This window comes from Vulpes lagopus, chromosome 11 (assembly GCF_018345385.1).
Source record: "Vulpes lagopus strain Blue_001 chromosome 11, ASM1834538v1, whole genome shotgun sequence".
In the NCBI taxonomy this organism is placed as follows: domain Eukaryota; kingdom Metazoa; phylum Chordata; class Mammalia; order Carnivora; family Canidae; genus Vulpes; species Vulpes lagopus.
In genome coordinates, this window is record NC_054834.1 from 55,821,007 (window position 1) to 55,829,268 (window position 8,262).

Here is an 8,262-nt window from a genome sequence, read left to right on the forward strand (position 1 = left end):
TCATGTTCTGTCTCCCTTTCTGATATTTCCCACTCATTTTTTTCTCCTTTCTCCTTTATTCCCTTTCACTATTTTTTATATTCCCCGAATGAATGAGACCATATAATGTTTGTCCTTCTCCGATTGACTTACTTCACTCAGCATAATACCCTCCAGTTCCATCCACGTTGAAACAAATGGTGGGTATTTGTCGTTTCTAATGGCTGAGGAATATTCCATTGTATACATAGACCACAGCTTCTTTATCCATTCATCTTTTGATGGACACCGAGGCTCCTTCCACAGTTTGGCTATTGTGGACGTTGCTGCTAGAAACATCGGGGTGCAGGTGTCCCGGCGTTTCACTGCATCTGTATCTTTGGGGTAAATCCCCAACAGTGCAATTGCTGGGTCATAGGGCAGGTCTATTTTTAACTCTTTGAGGAACTTCCACACAGTTTTCCAGAGTGGCTGCACCAGTTCCCATTCCCACCAACAGGGCAAGAGGATTATTAATATAGTAATCATACAGAAGAGTGCATAAAAACATTTATGTCCAAATCTCTTCCTCTTCCTCTTGAATTCAGATGAAACTGTGATTTGTTCTAAGCAAGGGAACATGGCAAAGGTGGCCGTCACCACCTTGAGTATGCTGCATCATAAGACCCTACCTTAGTAGCCAGGAGAGAGACTTTTCTCCCTTGCTGGTTTGCAGAATCAGGCTTCCTCACTGAGAAGGCCCACAGCTGTCCTCACGTGACAGGGAAAGGCTGGCAGTCCCTCCTCATAACTGAGAGCACACCCCTGGCTAACAGCCAAAGAGAAAACAGAGACAAATACTGTAAGGAGTCTACTTCTATGAGGTACTTAGAAGAGCTGAATCCATAGAGACCGAAAGTAAAATGGTAGTTGCCGGGGCCTGGAGAGATGGGGAAGATGGGGAGTTGTTTAATGGGGAGAAAGTTTCAGTTTGGGAAGATGAAAATGTTCCAGGGTGGATGGTGCTGATGGCGGCCCAACAATGTGAAATGTCAACACCACTGAACTGTACACTTACAGAGTGGTTACAATGGTAAATTTTCTATGTTGAAAAATTATGCACTGGGACAGGTGTTAGCGAATGCTATGGTGGTAACCATTTTGCTGTAAAATACACCCAATCAACAAGTTGCACACCTTAGCCTTACAAGTGTTGCAAGTCAATTATATTTCAATACAGCTGGGGGGAAAAGTTAAAGATGAAATAATTTTTAAAAGAAACAGTGAGATAAGAAATGGATGTTGTTGTTTTAAGCTGCTAAATATGTGATGATTTATTAAGCACGATGGGAAACTAATAAAATGCTCGATTCATGTGTTGAAAAATTTATGTGCAAAAGAAAAAGAAAATAAAAAAGTATGTGCAGTCTGATGAATGCTTATACAGAACAACAATTCAAATTAAGAAATAGTACACTGCCAACCTTAAATGTCCCTTTGTGTCCCTTCTTGTTCATGCCTTAAAGCAAACACTTTCTGTTTTTGTTTTATGCTTTTACTGTCTGGGAATACATCCCTGGGTGCAAGTTTTTGAAAGCTGTATAAATTAAACAGTAATAAATTTTTTTCCTGTCTGTCATTTTTTTATTCATCTTAATGTTTGAGGATTGTGTCCAGCTCTGCTTCAATTTCATTGCTATAAAGTATTCCATTTCAAAAAATAAAAATAAAATTAAAATAAATAAATAAATAAAGTATTCCATTTCATGAACATACCGCAATTTACTTACGCATTTACTGTCGGTGGCCAATTGAGTTGTTTGACTAATAGTATTTCATTTGAACTGGGATTTTTATAAATAGGATATAATTGAATAAATAGGATATAATTAAATTTAGTATTTTAATCCAGTCCTCCCCTTTTGATAGGTGAGTGTCATACATTCATTTTGATCACAACAAGCAATACACTTGTTTGTACTTCTTTGTTATCTTAGTTTCCCCAAGATGTGAAAGACAAGATCACTTAACCATTAACTCTATTATCAGATGTAGAGGCCAAAGGCAGGCTGCCCCAAAATGGGCCACGTTAGCATGAAGATAATTTTAGTTAAAAAGTAATAAAAACTCAGCAGGTCAGGAAAGGTTTTTTACCTCCCTCTCAACTGCCTAAAAATATTTCTTTTTAACTAGGCTCTACACCCAATGCAGGGTTTAAACTCATGACCCCAAGATTAAGAGTCTTATGCTCTACCAACTGAGACATCCAGGAGCCCTCTAAAAAGAATTTAGATACAGGACCTCCTGCAAGACGGAAACCATCACCATAGTATGAACTAGGTATAATAGGAAGGAACCTATCAAGACCTGTTGGTCAAAGTCCTCTATGTCCCATTGTTTCCCCAGTAGCCCAGCAAACAGTTGTCTACCAAGTGGTTACTCTTTTTCCTCTTCCTATAATTTGTATTCCTTCCCTTTGAAGTCCCAGACCCCAACCCCCTTCTCCTTAGTTCAGAATGACATATACTTCATTTTACCTATCTCTGGAATTTCCTTGTCCATGTGGTTTCCCCAGATGAATGCTATTAAATTTGATTTTCCCCTGTTAATCTGTCTCCTGTCAATTTGATTCTTATTCTGGCTAGAAGGACCTTGAAGGGGACAGAAATTCCTGCTTCCTGACACAGAATAAAGGAACTTGATAGGGATCCACTTTAATCAGGCAGATCTAAATGAATGCTTGATAAAGACCAGAAATTAAATTATACATAATCTAAGATGATGAACTAACAATAATTATCTTTCATATATCAATGACAAAGCATTGAAATAATTAAAACAAAAAAGAAGATACATGGACAGAAACTTGCTTATAATAGGATATTTAACATACTACTCTATGATAAATTATGTGTGTGTACTTTAAGACTTCATGTATTCTAATTAATGTGTTTGAATTTACATACAGATGTATCTCAAACTTTACATACAATTTAAAAATGTCCACAACTTCTTTTCAGGCATCCATGAAACATTTTTAAAAATTGCCCATATAATAATTGATCTCGATGCAACACAATTATATGAAACATGTCCTCCAATCAAAATGTAATGTAGTCACTCATAACAAAGATAAAGAGAAAATCCCGATGATTTGAAAATTTTAGAACATAACTTTAAATGGCTAGTAGATCAAAACAGAAAGAAAAACTACAACTTTAGACTATTTACAGAATAATAAAAAAGAAGACCACCACAATGTGTGGTAACTGGTAGGATACCCAAAGCCTTACTCAAATGGAAATTTGTAGGTCTAAATGTATTTGTGATATTATGATATAATTAGACAAATATATTTGATCTTTGTCCCTGGTTCCTGGCCCAAATCTCCTAAAATTCTTGGAATTTCCTGAGTGATACGGTTAAGAGGAACAGCTTTTATTATTCATTTTAAGCCTCTTTCAACTATATCTGATTTTATGCCAATAAGGTTACTCTCAGTAGGCCCTGTTTAGCTTCAGGATGAAGGCTTGTTGCCAGAGGAACCAAATAAGTGATTAGAGGGGTGGAACTTTCAGCTCCACCCCTAACAGGGTTCAAAAGCTTCTGAGCTAGTGAACACATGGAAGTTCTGGGAGGGCAGCATGCCTAGAGAGGGCATTGAAGTTTCTTGGCCCTTTGCACATACCTTCCTTATGCATCTCTTCCGTGCAGCTGTTCCTGAGTTGTATCCTTTATAATTAAATCAGTAACATTAAGCAAAATGATTCTCAGAGTTCTGTGAGCCATTCTAGCAAAATATAAGGAGGGGGTCATGGAAACCCCCCAACTTCGTAGCTGGTAAGTCCCAAGTATAGATTGCCCACACTTTGGACTGACATCTGAAGTGGAGGCAGTCTTGTAGAACTGTGGGGTCTGTGCCAACGCTGAGTAGTTAGCATCAGAATTGAATTTAATTGTAGTACACCCAGTGGGTGCCCAGAAAGCAGCAGAACTGGTTGGTAGGAGAAAAAAAACCTCCACACATTTGGTGTCCGGAGTGTTCTGTGGATAGAAACAGATCAAAATAGTCGTACTTGGGTTTGTTTTAAATACAACTGAAATCGGTACTCGACTGAAAAATTTTTAAATATTAAGGAAAAAAATGAAAGTGATTTTTAAAAAGGAAAACTTAAAAATCCAAGCAGAGCATAATTGCTGTCTGTTGATTGCAAAATGTTCACAATTTTTCACCCTTACCTGAATCTACTCCTTTGGCAATGTGATTTTGCAACTCCTCTCACGAAGGAGATACCAGTTCCCCCAAGCTTTGATACCAGTTGGGCCTTGTGACTTACTGTGCTCAATAATTTGCAGCAGAAGTCGTGGCTGTCATGGTAGAGGGACATGTGGCAGGTTACAGAGCTTGAAGTGACACATGACTTCTGTCCACATTTCACTGGGATAGCAATCACATGGCCATATCTAAATCCAACAGGAAGAGCAGCAAAACTCTCTGTGGCCAGAAAGAAAACTAGAAATTTTTAGTGAGCAAATTAAATAGAGGGTTTGTTATGATCTGATATCCTCTTATTTGTTTGTTAAATATTTTTCACTCCCTCCACTAGAGCATGAGTTCCGTGAAGGCAAGGCTCTTGCTTATCTGTACCTGCTGTATCCCTGCTCTTAGGATGTTCCTTGCCTCAAGGGAGGTTTTTAAAAATAAATTATCATGTCATGCAAAATTATTTGACAGTGAATTTGAAAAATCTTACTAATGTGGAAAGTTTCTGGAGACTATAATTTTAACCATAAATTGCTTAAGAAATAGAATATCTGAGGAGAGCAGTTATGGAAGCATAAATATTTAAAAATTACCTCCAAAAAATCTTCAGGAATCAATGATTTTCTAGCTAATGAATTCTTTCAAAATTCTAAGGAAGAGCTAATGATAATGCCATATACATTTGATTCAGATTATTTAAAAGCTAGAAATACATTTGTGAATCAGGCATAAGCCTTTTACTATGACCTGACAAAAAGTAAGATGAGCAAATAAATAAAACATGAGCAAATCAAATTCCTCACTGCTTTAGTAGAATTATTCCACCTAAGTGAGATTTTTCCTCGGATGATTGGATATTAGGAATTGATTAGTAATTAAATATACTTTGTATCATACATGTGATCACTTCAATCAAAAGTGATGCTTATCTCGATATCAATAATAAAGATTCCGATCCCAAACCAAACCACCAGCCAACATGCTACTCAACAATGAAAGAGTAGATGCATCCCCGTTTAAAAACCAGAGGAGGGATGCCTGGGTCGTTCAACGGTTGGGTGTCTGCCTTCGGCCCAGGGCGTGATCCTAGAGTCCCAGGGTCGGGTCCCACATTGGGCTCCCTGCATGGAGCCTGCATCTCCCTCTGCCTGTGTCTCTGCCTCCTTCTCTTTCTGTGACTCTCATGAATAAATAAAATTTTTTTAATTAATTAATTAATTAATTAATTAAAACCAGAGGAGGAAGAAAGCAATAAAGTACTAAACATAGTCACCATTATTTTACATTTTCTGGGGGGGAAATTTTTTTAAAGATTCATGTACCTATTTTAGAGAGGAAGAGAGTGTAAAAGGGAGAGGCAGAGGGAGAGAGAGAGAGAATCCCAAGCTGATGTCACACTGAGAGCGGAGCCCAACACGGGGCTTGATCCTAGGATCCTGAGATTATGACCTGAGCCAAAATCAAGAGTCGAGTTGGATGCATAACCTACTGAGTTACCCAGGCGCCCCTGAAAAGACAAAATTATCATTATTTCTCTTTGCTATGGTTGCCTATTTAGAAAATTCAGTGAATAAATTGCAAAAGTATAAGAATGATTAAAAGTTTAGTGAAGTGACTACATATGAAAATGACTGCCCTGGAGTGTGATAATTTTCCTGGATTCATAACAAAGAAAACAAATCCCTGGGGAGCATTTTTCACAGGTGAAACTATTAAAATTATGCTGTTGGATGAAACAAAAAATGTTTAGAATTATTATGTGAAGAGAGTAGGTTATATAACAACATGATAACATTTTTGTAAAATATACATATAAATATCTGTATTTTAAAAGGATAGACATGGGCGCCTGGGTGGCTCACTCCGTTAAGCATCAGACTATTAATTTTGGTTCAGGTGGTGATCTCAGGGTCATGGGATGGAGCACTGCATTGGGCTCTGCGCTCAGCATGAAGTCTGCTGGTCCCTCTCCCTCTGCTCCTCCCCTCATGCTCACTCTCTCTCCCTCTCTCTCAAATAAATAAAATCTTTTTAAAAAATTAAATAATATACATAAAAATACTAACACACCGTATTCCACACAAAACACATAAAAATATTCCAGGCAGACCAAAATGATAGACACAAAAATGTTAATAGATGGGATCTCTACATCAGAGAATTAAAAATAACTTTGAGTGTTTTCTCTGTATTTCCCAGCATTTTCTGATATTTCTGTTCCTTTTTAAAATAGAACAATATTTACAGAAAATTAAAAGAATATGCATTTAGGGAGAATATCTAACAAATGCAAAAGAAAACATGAAATATAAAAAAAGAAAATATGAAATATGTAAAAATAATTTTAGGAAGAGATATTTATAACTGCTCTAAACCTGCATCACACCTACATTGCTGGTGGGAATATATAAGAGTAGAGTCACTCTGGAAGAACATTTGGCAGTTTCTTAAAAAGCTAAAATGCAAATGCTATATGACTTCATGATTACACTCCTGAACACCTGACCCAGAGAAACAAAAACTTATGTTCACACAAAAACCTGTATAGTAATGTTTACAGCCAATTCCAATCCAAAAGTTTCCATGCTATGCGACTCCTTTTATATAACATTCTTAAAATGACAAAATTATAGAAATTGAAGAGACTAGTGGTTTCCAGGGAGAATAGAGGAAGGAGGCAAGTGAGGGTGCTATAAAAAGGCAAGATGACAGATCTTTTTGGTGATGGAAATATTCGGTATTTGATGGTATCAGGTATCAGTGTCAGGCTACTGTGATACCATGCTATAGTTCTGCAAGACATTATCATTTGTGGAAACCAGGTCAAAGGTAAATGGGATTTCTCTGTATAAGTTCTTACAATCACATGGAAATCTATAATTATTTCAAGATTAAAGCTTAAAAAAGATCATATAATGACAAGTAATTGCCAACTTAGATTGCATAGAATGGAAAAATAGCTCTAAAGAGTTATTTGGGGGGGACAACTACAGAAATTTAAATATGGATGTGCATTGGATAATATTTATTGTATACAGTACATTTTGGAGTGTGAAAATAGTATTGTAGCTATACAGGAGACTATATAATGGTCCTTGGTCTCAGTATATTCAAGTATTGAGGGATAACATATAACAATGTCTGCACCTAACTTTCAATTAAAAAAATAAAATGAAAACTCTCCAATAATTCAGAGAGGGAGAGAAAAAAAGGGAGAGTGAGCACCAACATGGAACATTTCTGAAGATAAGCAAATAGATAAGATGCTCTAAAGAGAGTAGTGATGAGAAAAACAGGCCTCAATAATCAATAGTTATGAACTTTGTCCCATACTAGGAATTTTAATGTTTTACTCGCCTACACAAACAGTGGCTCCTTTCCACTTTCTTAGATAAATGCCGTAAATTTTTTATAAGCTTTCAATGTTTTACTAACTAGACATTTTTTCAAATGCATATCATCAATACATTTAGCCATTTTCAAGTTTGCCAATGTATGGCTTCAACCTCCACCATCCCTTCTAGTCCGAACGTGCGTGGGTCTCATCTTCCCCACTGGAATGTCCGCAAAAAACATGGACAATCTTAGAGGTGGCTAGGGATGGTACTTATGTCAAAAGCGTTGTGACCTTCATGAACTCAGGGATCCTGGTAGAGTGACCCTGAACTCCTAGCAGGTCAGCGCTGCCCTCCTTCCAAATGTAGGTTATGTAAATAGCAAGGCCTTGTTTTCAAATGTTAAGTTGGTCTTTTTTTTTTTTTTTTTTTTTTTATCACAATGGTTACTTGAAGAAAGTAGACTGAGTTTCAAAAACATAAGGGGGAAAAACCACCCTTCAGTTTTTCACCCTTCCATAGAATGACTTTGTTATCTTGTATGAGAATTTTAGCTTTTTTAAAGTTACTAGGGTATGTGTGGGGAGGGGTAGGTTTGTATGGGGACATGGGTGGGTGTTTATTTGTTTTTTAAAATACCACTCAATCCTAGAATCCTAGGGAGAATGAGCAAAATCTACACCAGATGGAAAGAAAGAACCGGAT